The sequence below is a fragment of the Trichechus manatus genome, unplaced genomic scaffold (assembly GCF_000243295.1).
Source record: "Trichechus manatus latirostris isolate Lorelei unplaced genomic scaffold, TriManLat1.0 scaffold00011, whole genome shotgun sequence".
Classification (NCBI taxonomy): domain Eukaryota; kingdom Metazoa; phylum Chordata; class Mammalia; order Sirenia; family Trichechidae; genus Trichechus; species Trichechus manatus.
Genome location: NW_004443947.1, coordinates 1,753,366 through 1,770,184, shown reverse-complemented (window position 1 = coordinate 1,770,184; position 16,819 = coordinate 1,753,366). Strand labels below are relative to the sequence as shown.

Sequence of the window (16,819 nt, the reverse complement as noted above, 5' to 3'; positions counted from 1 at the left end):
ATGTAGAAATTTTTGAAATGGTGTATCTTTGGCTATGTGTATTTTCACCAAAAAAAAAGGTTGTGAAGTTAGAAGGTTGATATGTTGTGGGGTTGGTAACCAATGTCATAAAACAACATGTGTACTATTGTTTCATGAGGAACTATTTGTTCTGTAAGCCTTCACCTGACGTACAATAAAAAAAAAGATTTTTTAAAAAGCATATTCAAAGGATCAAAATCATTTGAAAAGATGTTCAACATCACTGTCATCAGAGAATTATATAATAAAGCTACAATAAGATACCACTACTACACCTCACCACAATGGCTAAAATAAAAGGATTAATAACATCAAGTGTTGGTATTTTGCTGGTGGGAGTATAACTGGTACAACCACTTTGGAAAACTGGCAATACCTTATGACCCAACAATTCCACTCCTGGTTATATACTTAAAAAAAAGAGAGTTCCTATGGCCACCAAGAGAAATGTACAAGAATACTCATAGAAGTTTTACTCATAACTCCCCAAAACTGGATACAACCCAAATATCTTATCAACAGTAGAACAGATAAATTGTAGTGTATTCATACAATGAAATGCTACACAGCAATGAAAAGAATGAGCCACTGCTACAAACAACTTGGGCGAATCTCAAAAGCACAATGTTAAGTAAAGCAAGCTAGACACAAAATATCTACTGTATGATTCCAGTCATGTGAAGTTCAAAAGCCAATAACATCAATCTAAGGTGTATCATCAAAAAAGTAAAAAAAAACTACAAAACGTGACAAGAATTAATGCCTTTAAATTACAGTGCTGGTGAAGCATACCGAATATACTGTGAACTGCCAGAAGAACAAACAAATCTGTCTTGGAAGAAGTACAGCCAGAATGTACTTCTGTGAGGATGTCGAAACTTTGTCTCACATACTTTGGACATGTTATCAGGAAGGACCAGTCCCTGAAGAAGGACGTCATACTTGGCAAAGCAGAGGGTCAGCAAAAAAGAGGAAGGCCCTCAACTGGATGGAGTCACACAGTGGCTGCAACAATAGGCTCAAACACAGCAACAGCTGTGAAGACGGCTCTGGACCAGGCAGCGTTTCGTCCTGTTGTACATAGGGTCTCTATGAGTCGGAAATGACTCCACAGCACCTAACAACAACATTCATTTCCATTCATATATTTAGGTCTGTTTTACAACACTAGGTAGGAGAAATAGTCTATATCCATAGTCTATTCAAATAAATACATAAACCTTATCTTAACATTTCAGTTTCATCTTTTCTCCACCCCTGGGCTATTCCCACTTACATGCATATGGCCTTGGGCTTCTGTGGTGAAACCAGAAGACCCTGGACCCTTATCAATCATCTTGTTTAATAAGCCTGGCTTTTGCCCGAAGGCACCCTAGATGTGGCTTTTTGCTCCTCCATTTCCCTATCTGCTCTGCCAGCATAAGATCGCTTACTTTCCTTTCAGGCATTACAGATAACAGCAACCAAAGTAACCATCTAAGAATCAAAAGTTTCACTTTCCATATCCCTTCAATTAATTCTACTCCAAAGTACCATACTTCTATGATTCTGAAGCCACTGCAACGAATCCCACCACTTCTGAAACCAACTGTAAAAGATGGCACGGCTGCATCAGACCTCCTTCTCTAACTTCACGAGGAGGAGGAGAGGGAATCAAGATTATATCAGCCCAAGGCTGATTCCTATAAGGTGGAGTGCAAATGTATCTCCATCCTCCAACCTTTTTACCAATTCTGACACCAGCTGTCCCTCCCACGGCGCTATTTCTCTGCTGGGTTCAGTAATTCATCGCAATGGCTTTGCAGAACTCACAGACCATAACTGACAGCTATGGGGGTTATTAGGAAAGTAACAGGTTACAACTCGCAATCAGGATCAGTAAGCATGTAGGCAGTCTCCCTTCTTCAGTGCAGGACAGCTCTCTCGGCTCCTCGGCACCCTCAGGACAGGCCTCCTCTCTCAGCCCTCCTACCTTGGCCCCACTCAGGCCTGGCCTCTATCCTGCTCCGGCAAGTGTTACAAAGCTCTTTAGCTCTGCCGATAACTGCCCAGAAGCACCCTACTCCACTAGGAAGCCTCCTGTCCAAAGACTCTCACTCCATGGGTTGGCATACCCAGTGTTATGGATTGAATTGTATCCCCAAAAAATGTGTGTCAACTTGGCTAGTCCATGATTCCTAGTACTGTGTGACTGCCCACCATTTTGTCATCTGATGTGATTTTCCTATGTGTTGTAAATCCTGTCTCTACGATGTTAATGAGGTGGGATTAGCCGCAGTTACGTTAATGAGGCAGGACTCAATCTATACGATTAGGTTGTGTCTTAAGCCAATCTCTTTTGAGATATAAAAGAGAGAAGCAAACAGAGAGACATGGGGACCTCATACCACCAAGAAAGTAGCGCCAGCAGCAGAGCATGTCCTTTGGATCCAGGGTGCCTGCACCGAGAAGCTCCTAGACCAGGAAAATATCAATGACAAGGACCTTCCTCCAGAGCTGCTGGAGAAAGAAAGCCTTCCCCTTGAGCTGGTGCCCTGAATTTGGACTTCTAGCCTCCTAGACTGTGGGAGAATAAATTTCTGTTTGTTAAAGCCATCCACTTGTGGTATTTCTGTTATAGCAGCACTAGATGACCTAGACATGTACTGCAGTCACTTTGCTCCGTGGACTGGGAAGCACACTGGGCCATCTCGAGCTGGTCTCCTGGTTCAGATGCTCCCGTTTCTCTGCCACTGTTTCTCGTTGTCTTGTACCATCTCTGGTGTTACAGATCTTTCTCTGTCTCCTGGGTCTAGGACGTTCTCAGTGCAGAAAGCCCTGGTCCAAAGGACACACGCTCCACTCCTGGTTCTTCTTTCTTAATGGTAGCAAGGTCCCTCTTTTCTCACCTCCTGGATGGCTCATTTTAAGCCTAGCGGAATGGCAAAACTGACCAATCCCCTTGTTAGGGTTCCATACACCTTATTTGCATGGTACCATCTCCACAAGGATGCCATACACCTTATTTGCTGTCTTACTTATCTAGTGATGCTATAACAGAAATACCACAAGTGGATGGCTTTAACAAATAGAAATTTATTTTCTCACAGTTTAGGAGGCTAGAATTCTGAGTTCAGAGCGCCGGCTCTAGGGGAAAGCTTTCTCTGTCAGCTCTGGGGGAAGGTCCTTGTCTCTTCAGCTTCTGTTTCCTGCTTCCTTCGAGATCTCGATGTGACTTAGCATCAATCTTCATCTCTGCTCGCTCAATTTTTTGTTTAATCTCTTTTATAGCTCAAAAGAGACTGACTCAAGACACTTCGACAATAATCTTGCCCATTAACATAACAAAGACAACCCATTCCCAAAAGGAATTATAACCACAGGCATAGAGATTAGGATTTACAACACATATTTTTTGGGGGACACAATTCAATCCATAACATTTCACCCCTTGGCCTCCAAAAATTCATGTCCTTGCCACATGTAAAACACATTCACCCCATCACATCATCCCAAAAGTCTTAAATCAACTCCAAGTCTAAAATCTCATCTTCTGAATCATCTAAATCAAATATGGGTGAGACTTTAGGCATAGTCCATCCAGGGGCAAAATTCCTCTTCATCTGTGAATTTATGAAATCTAGATTACAAATTATCTGTTTCCAAAGTACAATGGTGGGACAGGCACAAGGTTGACATTTCCATTACAAATGGGAGAAACTGGAGGGAAAGAAGGGATAACAGGCACCAAACAAGTCCAAAATCCAGTAAAACAATTTGGATTAGTTCTCAAGGCTTAAAAATAATCCTCTGTCCTTTGGGACTGTCTGGGCAATGGCTCTGTCCTCCAGATTCTGGGTGTTGGCCATGCCCTCTGGATTCTACAAGAAGGACCCTCGCCCCTGTGCTTCAGCTCCACCTTCCAGGCCCACTGGGATGGCAAGTCTGCTCCCTTGGCTTTGGGAGGCCCCATTCTCCTAGCACATGTGAGTGGCAGCCCCACCCTGTTGGCCCTGGCAGGCCCTGTTCTTCTGCCTCTTGGGCATGGAAGCCCCACCCCCCACCCCCAGCTTTGGGCAGCAACCCCATCCATCTGGAACACCTTAACAGCAGTTCCACACTCCGGAACTGAGTTGGCTAAGATCTGACTCTTTGAAACCTAGGAGGCTATGGCCCCACTCTTTGAGATCCAGGAAACCATGGCCCCACCCTTTGAAACCGAGAAGACCCTGCTTCCCATGCTCCTTCCAACAGTTTTGCTTATCTCCGAGCTGCTCTAGGAATGGTACTTTTCTTTCTTGGAGGACAACAGATGAAGCTTCTTCGACCTGTTTCCTGCAGGCAGAATTCCAAGAGGCAGACAGTTTTCTTTCCTTTCGTCCTGTCTCTAACCCCTTGTGTCTAAACTGATGGGTTTTCTGTTGTGGTAGTTGGTTAGATCCATCAGTCACAGGCTTAATCTAACAAAAGACTGTGTAGCCACATCCTTGGTGAAAACTCTAGGACACACGTCCTTAGTTTGTACGACAGAATTTTCCAAATCTTTTTGTTTTCATTTTGCACAGTTCATTTTTAAGTCCATTTCTTTCCTCTCACATTTTACTATAAGCGGCAAGGAGAAATCATGAGGCCCCTTTAAGATTTTGCTTAGAAATCTCAACAGCCAAAAATCCAAGTTCATCACTTACAAGTTCTACCTTCCACCAAACATTTGAACACAATTCACACAAGTTCTTTGCCACTGCATAAAAAGCATCACCGTTCCGCCATTGTCTAATCTCATGTTTATCGTTTTAAAGGTCACCAGAAGCACATTTAACGTACACATTTCTAGCAACATTCTGTTGCTCGTGCCATATGTAGTCTCTAAGATGATACTTTATCCATAGCTCTCCTTACTTCCTTCAGAGCCCTCACCAAGATTGCCTATGACATTCATAATTCTACCAACAGTCTGTTCAAGGCAGCTTAGGCTTTTACTATTAGATACCTTAAAACTCTTCCAGCCTCCACTCATTACCCAATTCCAGAACCACTTCCACATTGTAGATATTTGTTAGAGCAGCGCCCCTACTTCTCGGTACCAAATTGTTAGTTATCTAGTGCTGCTATAACAAAAATACTACAAGTGGATGGCTTTAACAAACAGAAATTTATTTTCTCACAGTTAGGAGGCTAGAAGTCTTGAAATCATGGTGCCAGCTCTACTGGAAGGCTTTCTCTCTCTGTCAGCTCTGGGGAAAGATTCTTGTCTCTTCAGCTTCTGTTTTCTGGTTCTTTGGACATCTCCATGTGACTTGACATCAATCTTCCCCCATCTCTGCTTGTTCAATTGCTTGTTTAATCTCTTCTATAGCTCAAAAGAAACTGACTCAAGATACACCCTATACTAATCCTGCCTCATTAATGTAACAACGACAACCCATTGTGGTTATAAATGGAATTATAACCACAAGCACAGAAGTTAGATTTTACAACACATTATTTTCGGGGTTTACAATTTAATTCATAACATTTGCATTACCAATAAACTGTCTAATCCCTTCTGTGGACTACAAGCACCTTATTTGCATAGTCATACCTAATCATTGTGTGAGAGTTACAAGACTATGCATGGCTAAAACGGCCACAGAAATTCACTGTACCACATATTCCATTTATATAAAATATCCAGAATAGGCAAATCTATAGAGACAGAAGGTAGGTTAGTTGTTGCTTATGACTGGGAGGGATGGGAGGATTGAGAGGTGATGGCTAAAGGATATGAAGTTTCTTTTTGGGACTATGGAAATGTTCTAAAATTGACTGTGGTGATGGTTGCACAACTCTGTGAATATACTAATACCCAATAAACTGTATACTTTAAATGGGTGAGTTGCAGATAATGCAAAGTACAGCTCAATAAGGCTGTTTTAAAAAAATTAACCTGTGGTCATCCAAATCAGATCACTGGTTACCTCTGGACGGTACTAACTAGGAAGGGGCACAAGGGAACTTGAACTGTTCATCTTTTTTTTTTTTTTTTTTTAATTTTATTGTGTCTTAGGTGAAAGTTTACAGCACAAATTAGTTTCTCATTCAAAAATTTATACACAGATTGTTTTGAGACATTGGCTGCAATCCCTGCAATGTGTCAGCACTCTCCACCTTTTCCTTTCTACCCTGGGTTCTCCACATCCATTCATTGTTTTGTCTCTTCCTTCTTATCTTTGCTTTTGGGCAGGTGTTACCCATTTGATCTTGTAGTATACTTGACTGAACTAAAATGCACATTCCTCACGTTTGTTTTATAGGCCTGTCTAATCTTCAGCTGAAAGGTGGACTTTGGAAGAGCCTTCAGTTCTGAGTTAGCAGGGTGTCCGGGAGCCATAGTCTCAGGGGTTCCTCCAGTCTCTGTAGACCAATAAGTCTGTTCTTTTGTTATGAATATGAATTTTGTTCTACATTTTTCTCCCACTCTGTCCAAGACCCTCTACTGTGATCCCTGTCGGAGCAGTTGGTGAAGGTAGCTCGGCACCATCTAGTTCTGGAGAATTGCTCATCTTGATTGGGATGGTAGTTAACCTCTTGGTGACCCAATTATTTTCTACTTTGAATTTTTTGTTGATACCATGTGTTTTCATTAATGGAAGCACGCTGAATCACTGAGTATATCTGAATTTTTGGTAGGCAGTATGGATTTTTTTCTTGCCCCCTTCCACAAGCATACCCTAAGTGTTAATGGTACATACGAAGTACCACTAAATTATATCCCAGAGTCCCCACTGGAGTCTACTGGTACATCTGTGTAACAAAAATTTTCAAAATCTCTATTTTTCCCACCAAAAATTCAGACACCTCATACAATACCCTGTAAAAACAGCAATTTGTGACACACGTCCATTTCTTCGGTTTCAAAGAGTCATAAAGGCTCCTGCCTTGCAGCTGCACACACTGTAAACAGTACAGCAGCTTCCCAACAAACCCTAGGGGCTGAAAAAGTTCATGGTCGTTATATGTACCACCAGGCACGAAAGAGTTAACATGCGTATACACATTAAGCTGTACACTTAAGACTGGTTCACTTTACTGTATACATGTATACCTCAAAAAAAGATTCTTCAAAATCACTAACAAATTGTTTTAACAAATATATATTTATTGAGTGAATATTTCAATTAATTCTCATAACAAATCTTAGAAATATATACAATTACTATGAGGAAATATAGATTCAGAAAAGTTACATAACATGCCTAAAGTCACATAACTGGTTGATCTCCTAAGTGCAATACTCCATGACTTATCTTTATATTTCCTGTAACTAGAAATGCTGCCTGATGCATGGTATGCACACATAAATACTTGCCGAACGAATGAGGAGCATAAAGTGTATATTTAAATTGTTTAATTTTATATAAAGGTAGAGAAGGATAAAATTATCATAGTTTGAGGAAAGCTATATGGAGGATATGTGACTTAAGATGGTCTTTGAATCTAAGAGAACAGCATGAATAGGAATTGAAAGTAGGGGTTAGTATAGGGGAAGACTGGAGGAATCATAGTGCCCTGGGAAAACATCTTGTATGGAGCAGTTTCCATCTTAATACACTTTTTCTGTACCCTAGTGTAATTTAACCCAATATGCTCAAATTTGATAGTAGGCATAGCCATACCACCAAAGAAATGCAATTTCTTAAAGGCATGTAAATAAATAAAAACCCTTCCACCCTAGCACAAACTACCCACAGGAACAAAGGGGTTTTTCAAAGGACCACAGCAGAAAAGGGATCCAAAAGGAGCATTAAGTAGAGGCATTCCACAGATACAACTTCAAAAATTCCAGTGCTTCTTGAGATTTAGCCACAATATTTCCACAGCAATTCTAAAATCACAGTAAGAATGGTCACTGCTTAGCCAATTTAAGCAAGCAAGCCAGCATATAGTTCAACTACTATTCATTTAAGTTGCTACCCCTCAAAACAAAGAACTCACTAAAATAATAGCTTATCTTCAATTACTTGAACTGAGGCTAACAGAATAAATTACCACTAACTGCCTGCAGAGGAGGAATGAAATGTGGACGCCAACAGCCACTTCTTATAAGTTAGGAACAAAATGTCTTTAAAAGAATGCACAAACAGTAAAGGTGACCCAATAATGAGAGACTTGATATTTATTTCACAGGTAGCATTTTTGGTGATGTCCTTGGAAATCCCCAATTTGGGATATTATTTGTCATTTTCTTTCAGCACATCTATCATCTTAATCTATCTGAAGAACAATCACTGACAAGGTAATTTAAAATCTTGACATTCTAGGTACCAGATCCACCAAAATTGCTTTAAAATCTTGGGGGGCATAGGGACCATAAGAACAATTCTGTACAAAAGATTGACTCTTGCCCCTAAATAAGTCAGTATTCAAGAAACTTGGTATCCAAAGGGAGAGGGTTGACATGTGGGGTTGTTAACCAATGTCATAAAACAATACGTGTACTGTTTAATGAGAAACTATATGGTCTGTAAACATTCACCTAAAGTACAATAAAAAAAAAATGCCAAAAAAATAAATGTTAAAAAAGTTAAATGCAAACCTACACAAACACACACACACAAACTTGATGCTTTATTTCCTAGTTTATACCCAGCCTCACTCTAGGAAAAGCGTGCAACAACAGAATCCAAACATACCGTGAATAATAACCAAATTATAGTTATTTATTGAGCTCAGCTGCTGACTGAAACATCAGCATTGAACCCGCCGGCTGCTCCGCCGGAGAAAAATGTGGCAGTCTGCTTCTCTAAGGATTAGTCTTGGAAACCCTATGAAGCAATTGTACTCTGCCCTATAGGGTCACTATGAATCAGAATCAACTGGACCACAATGGGGTTTGGTTTGGGTATTTTTATTGAGCCCCTGAAACCTATTCTCAGTACCTCACACGCATTACAGAGATTATTTCTCCCAGTAACTCTATGTGGTAGATATCTACATCACTATATTACACTTGGAGCCCTGGTGGCACAGTGGTTAAGAGCTATGGCTGCTAACCAAAAGATACGCAGTTCAAACCCAGCAGCCACTCCCTGGAAACCCTATGGGGCAGTTCTACTCTGTCCTATAGGGTGGCTATGGTTCAGAATTGACTCCGCAGCAACGGTTTGGTTTGGTATACTACACTTGAAGGAGCCTTGGTGGCATAATGGTTAAGCACTCGGCTGCTAACCAAAAGGCTCCACGGGAGAAAAGACCTGGTGACCTGCTCCCGTAAAAATTCATGGCCTAGGAAATCCTATGGGGCAGTTCTACTCTGTCCTATAGCGTCGCTATGAGTCGGAATACGGCACACAACAGGATACTATATATGAGGAAAGTTATTCAAACTGTTAAGTTGGAAAATGGCTATGCTGGGAATTGAAGCCCAATGTTTCTGATTCCAAACAGACAAATTCTTTGACTCAACTACAAGGCACTGCCTCCCTTAACAGGAAAAAATATAGACAAAAGCATAAAACTTTTCACTTTTTCCTGGATGTTACTTGTATCTCAGTACGATATAGTAATTAAATGCAAGAGCATTGGAGTCGGACTACCTGGACTGAAATCTAGCTCCACCACTTAGGAGATGTCTCAGTCATCTCACATGGAAACTGACTATAAAAATAGTACCTATAAAATCGTTCAGGGGCTTAAATAAATTAATACGTGAAAAAGGCTTCAAGCTGTCCTCATATGGGGGGAAACAGACTGGCTCTGTTGGAAGGGAAAATGGTAATGATTTCCAAGAAAAATATATTTTTCTCAGCAAAAAACTAAAGGTAAGGATCGCTCCGACAAAAATTGTAACTTGGCGGAGGGGGGGGGGGCGGCGAGGGATGAGGGGGAAGAAGGGCGGGAGGGGCCCACTCGCCCTTAATCGGGGAGAGGACCCGGCTCCGAGGCGTCGTGAGGGAAGCGGCGGGGACAGAGATTTCTCTCGGGATGTTTCGCGCGAGGAAGACGCCTTAGAGGGGCAGGCGGGGACGAGGGCCCTTCAGCGGTGATCGACAAGTGGCAACCGGGCCGCCGGGGAAGCGGAGCCGGAGAGCCCGAGGGTTTGAGAGCCTGACCACCGCCACTCAGGTGTGAAGGGGGCGGGCCGCGATCTCAGAGCGGCCGGAAACTTGCCCGGGCGTCGGCCTGGGCCCACCCCGACGTCCGAAAGAGGCCCACCCCTGCGTCTGAAGGGGCCTACCCCAGCGTCCGGAGAGACCCAACCCGGCGTCGGGCGGCGCCCACTCCAGCGTCGGGAGGGGTCTACCCCGGTGAGGAACGGGCCGGAGCCCCCATGAGGGCGGGAAGGAGGCGGGAAGAGGAAAGGCTGGAGGTGTTTGAAGGCGGCAAGTACCCACCAGCCGGCCGTATCGCTCCGCCGAGCCCCTCCTCCTAGGTGGTGAGGGTCGCGAGCGGCCGCAGCGCGTCAGGATCGAAGAGCGGGCCGGCGGGCGCGCGCGCGCGAAGCTCAACAGCCGCGCGGAGGAGACGCGCTCTCTGGACGGGCGCAGGCGCGGATGCTTGGGGACGAAACCAACCCGCAAGGCGGGGGACGCCGTCGCCGGCATGTACCAATTGCACTGGGCGAGGGGCGCAGTCCCGGCTCCCTCACCGTTTACGTTTGCTAGCGCTTTGAGAGAAAACCAGACGGGCAACAGGACCCCCAAACCGCTACAGTGAACCATTCAAAGTTGGCTGTGCAATCTCAAGCCGCCTCTGGCCCTTTATTTATACAATATATATTATACATCTCGAGTTATACTGAAATCTGTTCATATGACCCCTTGAAAAACAGCTGCCCAGATGACAAAATGTGAGAGTCTGATCATTTCAGGGGCCAGGGAGGGAATCTGGGAAACGTAAACTCTTACTAGAGGTAGCAAATGGAAGTATAAAATTAGTACAGCCACTGAGGACAATTCGACAGCATGTGGTAAAATTTTAAATGTGCATTGTATGATCCAACAATTTCACATCTAGAATGATACTGAAATTCTTATATGTGTGCACAAGAGGACACGTTCAAGGAAGCCTACTACACATTTGTTTGTAATAGGGAAAAATGAAAACAACAGAAATGTCCAATAAGGGCATGGATGATGAAAATGTGGATCCCTGGGTGGTACAAACAGTTAACACAAAAGCCTGGAGAGTCAAGTCCACCCAGAGGCACCTCAGAAGAAAGGGCTGACAACCTACTTCCAAAAAATCAGCCATTGCATAACAAAGTTTATTGAGAAACTGTTCTGCATCCTACTTTGGTGAGTGGTGTCTGGGGTCTTAAAAGCTTGCCAAGCGGCCATCTAAGATGCATCAACTGGTCCCAAACACCTGGAATAAAGGAGAATGAAGAACACCAAAGACACAACAAGGAAAGTATTCACCCAAGAGACAGAAAGGGCCACATAAACCAGAGACTTCATCAGCCTGAGACCAGAAGAACTAGATGGTGCCGGCTACCACCAATGACCACCCTGACAGGGAACACAACAGAGAGTCCCTGACAGAGCAGGAGAAAGGTGGGGTGCAGAACTCAAATTCTAGTAAAAAGACCAGACTTAATGGTCTGACTGAGACTGGAGGAACCCCGGAAAGCACAGCCCCCGGATTCTCTATCAGCCCAGAACTAAAACAATTTCCGAGGCCAGCTCTTCACACAAAGATTGGACTGGACTGTGAAACATAAAATGATACTCGTGAAAAGTGTGCTTCTTAGCTCAAGTAGAGACATGAGACTAAACGGGCAGCTTCTGTCCGGAGGTGAGATGAGAAGGCAGAGAGGGTTAGAAGCTGGTTGAATGGACATGGGAAATCAGGGGTGGAAAGAAGAAGTGTGCTGTCACAGTATAGGAAAAGCAATTAGGGTCACATAACAATGTATGTATAAATTTTTGTAGGAGAGACTAACTTGAACTGTAAACTTTCACTGAAAGCACAACTAAATTAATTAATTTAAAAAATCAGCCGTTGAAAACCCTATGGAGTACAGTTCTACTCTTACACACATGGGGTCAGCATGAGTTCATATCAACTAGAGGCAGCTGGGTAAAAAAAAAAAAAAAAAAAAAAGTTTCTACATAAAATACTACAACAAATAAAATTAATAAAAGAGATTTATACCTATCAACATTTGATAGCTCATAAAATAGTAACGTACCAACCAAATACGTACACTGTGAAATTACTTTTGTGAATTTAAAAATACATAAAACAACAGTATATATTGCATGTGGAAAATGTGTGTAAAAGTATAGAAAATGGACTAGATGGATACACACCATGATACTGATATGGGGTGGGGAGAGAAGCAAGGTTGGATGGGGTGGCGATAAGCAGGAGTTTAGTTAAATAAGTAATGATTTCAAAAAGGAAAAGCCTAAACATAAACATAACAAACTGTTAACAGTTGGGTAGTGGAACCATTAGCTATATTATTCTTTGTACTTTTCTGTAATTCTAGAATGTCATTTCCCTATCCCCCAAGTCAACCACCTCCAACTGATCCTCCAGAATTTATCTCAATTATTTCATTTTCTGCCTCCTCTAATCTCAGTTCATTTCTCCTTCTTGCTTTCTCAGCTGCTGGGACTCTTGATCTCCTACGGTACACTGCAATTATTACCTGCATGCATCTCTGCAACAAGACTTATGAGCTGTCTGAAGCCATGGTCCTTGTAACCTTAGCAAGTAGCAGAGTGCCTAGCCAAGAGCAAACAATAAATGTTGATTGATTTGAACTGAACTGGATAGAAGGGGGAAAAGCCAGAAAAGGTCTCAATGCGGGGCCAGAAAGGTCCTTTTAGAGCATCTTAGTTCAGGGCAGAATGTTCCTTCAGTTGTTCTTGGCAACTATCTTGCAACACTGAGGAGAGCCAGCCTGTGGTAGGCAGCCTCTAAGATGGGCCCCAATGATTCCTACATCCTGACAGTCACACTTTTGTGTAATCCCTTCCCACTGACTGTTGGCTAGACTTAATCATTCACTTCTAACCAATATAATAAGGCAGAAGTGATGGGATGTCATCCCCATGATTAGGTTATAAAAAGACGGGTTTCCTGAGCACTCTCACTCAGTCTCTTGGACTGCTCACTTTGGGGGAAAGAATGCCACATCATGGGGCAATGTAGGGAGACCCATACTGGTGAAAAGATCTTCCAATCAAGTCTGCACATGAAACCATAGCCCCAGCTGACAGCTTGACTGCAACATCATAAGTGACTTTGAGTCAAAGGCACCCAGCTAAGCTGTGCCCAAATTAATAACCCACAGGAATTATGAGAATTAAATGCTTATGTTTTAAGCCACCAAATTTTAGGGTAATTTGTTACCTAACAATGGATAACTGTGATCATTAAGGCTGTGTCTCAACTTGTCTGGGTCATGATTCTCAGTGGTTTAGCAGTCATGATGTAGTTTGGTAGTCATATAGTGATATAATGACCTCCATGATGAGATCTGATATAATATGATCACCTACATGATGGGATCTGCTGTGAGTAGCTAATCAGTTGACAGGGAGTTTCCTTGGGGGTGTGGCCTACATCCAATATATGTGGACTTTCTGGCAAAGGTCACTGGCTTTTGCTCTGCTCTGGATCCTGCATCTGGCTCATCAGCATCTGACCTCTGGTTCTTGGGACGTGGGCCAACAGCCTACTGTCTTACCTGCTGATTGAATTCGTCGGCCATCGCAGCCATGAGCCAGCAGCCTGCCGTCTGACCTATGAATTTCGGATTTATCAGCCCTTGCAACTACGTGATTCAGGAGAAGCCTCGAGCCTGACACCTGTCCCACAGACTTGGGACTTAACAGCCTTTACAACCGCATGAGCCATTTCCTTTAGATAAATATCTCTTTCTCTATGTATATACACACTTGACTGGTTTTGCTTCTCTAGAGAACCTAACCTAAGACAATATGTAAGACACAGTTTAGAGGAGGAAAGAAATAGAAAATAGTAGGGTTAGGGCCCTGATCATACATGCCTAGAGACCATTCCACTTCTGGGCTTCCTGTGATGTGGGATAATAAATTTCCTTATTATTTGCGCCAGTATGAGCTATGTTTCCTGTTACTTGAAGTAGACAACATCCTAAATGATATAAATGTAAAAGTCCATCAGTAGAAGAATGATATATTACCTAGGATAGTATATTCGCCCCTATGCGTCTGTCAGTTTGTCATACTGTGGGGGCTTGTGTGTTGCTGTGATACTGGAAGCTATACCACCAGTATTCAAATACCAGCAGGGTTACCCGTGGTGGGCAGGTTTCAGCTGAGCTTCCAGACTAAGGCAGACTAGGAAGAAGGGCCTGGCGGTCTACTTCTGAAAAGAAGTAGCCAATGAAAACCTTATGAATAGCAGCAGAACGTTGTCTGATATAGTGCCGGAAGATGAGCCCCTCAGGTTGGAAGGCACTCAAAAGATGACTGGGGAAGAGCTGCCTCCTCAAAGTAGAGTTGACCTTAATGATGTGGATGCAGTCAAGCTTTCGGGACCTTCATTTGCTGCTGTGGCATGATTCAAAATGAGAAGAAATAGCTGCAAACATCCATTAATAATCAGAACGTGGAATGTATGAAGTATGAATCTGGGAAAATTGGAAATCATTAAAAATGAAATGGAACACATAAACACTGATATCCTAGGCATTAGTGAGTTTAAATGGACTGGTATTGGCCATTTTGACTTGGGCAATCAATGCTCTCCTATGCCAAGAATGACAAATTGAAGAGGAATGGTGTTGCAGTCATCATCAAAAGGAACATTTCAAAAATAAATATATAAATAAAAAATTTTAAACAAGAAAAAAAAAAAAACAACATTTCAAGATCTATCCTGAAGCACAATGCTGTCAGTGATAGGATAATAGCCATATACCTACAAGGTAGACCAGTTAATATACCTATTATTCAAATTTACACACCAACCACTAAGGCCAAAGATGAAGAAATTGAAGATTTTTACCAACTTCTGCAGTCTGAAATTGATCAAATATACAATCAGGATGCACTGATAATTGCTGGTGACTGGAATGCGAAATTTGGCGACAAAGAAGGACTGGTAGTTGGAAAATATGGCCTTGGTGACAAGAAACGATGCCAGAGATCACATGACAGAATTTTGCAAGACCAATGACCTCTTCACTGCAAATACTTTTCACTAACATAAATGGCAACTATACACGTGGACCTCGCCAGATGGAATGCACAGGAATCAAACTGACTACATCTGTGGAAAGAGATGATGGAAAAGCTAAAGAGACGATGGAAGAGCTCAATATCATTAGTTAGAACAAGGCCAGAAGCTGACTGTGGAACAGACCATCAATTGCTTATATGCAAGTTCAAGTTGAAACTGAAGAAAATTAGAACAAGTCAATGAGAGCCAAAGTACGACCTTTAGCATATCCCACCTGAATTTAGAGACTATCTCAAGAATAGATTTGATGCATTGAACATTAATGACCGAAGACCAGATGAGTTGTGGAATGACATCAAGGACATCATACATGAAGAAAGCAAGAGGTCATTAAAAAGACAGGAAAGAAAGAAAAGACCAAAATGGATGTCAGAAGAGACTCTGAAACTTGCTCTTGAACGTCGAGTAGCTAAAGCGAACGGAAGAAATGATAAGTAAAAGAGCTGAACAGAAGATTTCAAAGGGTGGCTTGAGAAGACAAAGTATTATAATGACCTATGCAAAGACCTGGAGGTAGAAAATCAAAAAGGAAGAACACACTTGGTATTTCTCAGGCTGAAAAAACTGAAGAAAAAATTCAAGCCTCGAGTTGCAATACTGAAGGACTCTACAGGGAAACTATTAAACAACGCAGGAAGCATTAAAAGAAGACGGAAGGAATACACAGAGTCACTATACCAAAAGGAATTGGTCGACGTTCAACCATTTCAGGAGGTAGTATATGATCAGGAACAGATGGTACTGAAGGAAGCAGTCCAAGTTGCACTGAAGGCATTGGCGAAAAACAAGGCTCCAGGAATTGACAGAATACCAACTGAGATGTTTCAACAAACGGATGCAGCACTGGAAGTGCTCACTCATCTATGCCAAGAAATCTGGAAAAAGCTGCTTGGCCAACTGACTGGAAGAGATCCATATTTATGCCTATTCCCAAGAAAGGTGATCCCACTGGCTGCAGAAATTATCAAACAATATCATTAATATCACACGCAAGTAAAATTTTGCTGAAGATCATTCAAAAGTGCCTGCAGCAGTATATGGACAGGGAACTGCCAGAAATTCAAGCCAGATTCAGAAGAAGACATGGAACCAGGGATATCATTGCTGATGTCAGATGGATTCTGGCTGAAAGCAGAGAATACCAGAAAGATGTTTACGTGTGTTTTATTGACTATGCAAAGGTATTCAACTGTGTGGATCATAACAAATTATGAATAACACTGTGAAGAAAGGGAATTCCAGAACACTTAATTATGCTCATTAGGAGCCTGTACATAGATCAAAAGGCAGTCATTTGAACAGAACAAGGGGATACTGCGTGGTTTAAAGTGAGGAATGGTGTGCGTCAGGGTTGCTTCCTTTCACCATACTTATTCAATATGAATGCTGAACAAATCATTTGAGACGCTGGACTATATGAAGAACAGGGCATCAGGATTGGAGGAAGACTCGTTAACAACCTGTGTTATGCAGATGACACAACCTTGTTTGCTGAAAGTGAAGGGGACTTGAAGCACTTACTGATGAAGATCAAAGACCACAGCCTTCAGTATGGATTACACCTGAACATAAAGAAAACAAAAATCCTCACAACTGGACC

The 16,819-nt window shown here is 42.3% G+C and overlaps 1 protein-coding gene across 3 annotated transcripts in view; it reads right to left on the bottom strand.

Moving 5' to 3' along the window:
• The window catches only part of UIMC1 (ubiquitin interaction motif containing 1), a 170,442-nt gene that overhangs the window by 120,022 nt on the left and 33,601 nt on the right, over positions 1-16,819 (bottom strand). For 2 of the 3 annotated variants that reach the window (XM_004371160.2, XM_023726481.1), the window contains exon 1: positions 10,374-10,488. The exons of the other annotated variant lie outside the window; for it this stretch is intronic. The gene's annotated coding sequence lies outside the window, so the exon portion shown is untranslated. Of the gene's footprint in view, positions 1-10,373; positions 10,489-16,819 lie in introns of those variants that run through there. 3 annotated transcript variants of the gene reach the window in all.